Genomic DNA, 367 nt, shown 5'->3' with positions numbered 1-367 from the left:
GGGAGGTGATGGAGTCCAAAAGAGTCTGATGACGTGCAGGTGCGCGTAACGATGGTGACAGGTGTGCACCATAACGAGCAGCCTGGTGACCTAGAGGTCGAAGAGGGAGCACACGTGACAATCCATAAGTATGTTGATGATAGGAACATGGTTAACTGACGTTACTTGTAGGCTGGACACATGAGCATTTTAACAGATTACTGTGAATTACTATGATGATTCATGTTCATTATCTATTTTATACTTGATTACTATTTCAATAACTATTATCAATAATCCTGAACATTAATTCAGTCACTTCTGGTCAGAAACGTATTTTCCTATTACATTCATTGTCAAATTCATCAACCAACATGATCTAGCCACT

This window comes from Salvelinus sp. IW2-2015, linkage group LG5 (assembly GCF_002910315.2).
Source record: "Salvelinus sp. IW2-2015 linkage group LG5, ASM291031v2, whole genome shotgun sequence".
Lineage (NCBI taxonomy): Eukaryota > Metazoa > Chordata > Actinopteri > Salmoniformes > Salmonidae > Salvelinus > Salvelinus sp. IW2-2015.
This window is presented reverse-complemented; position numbering follows the sequence as displayed.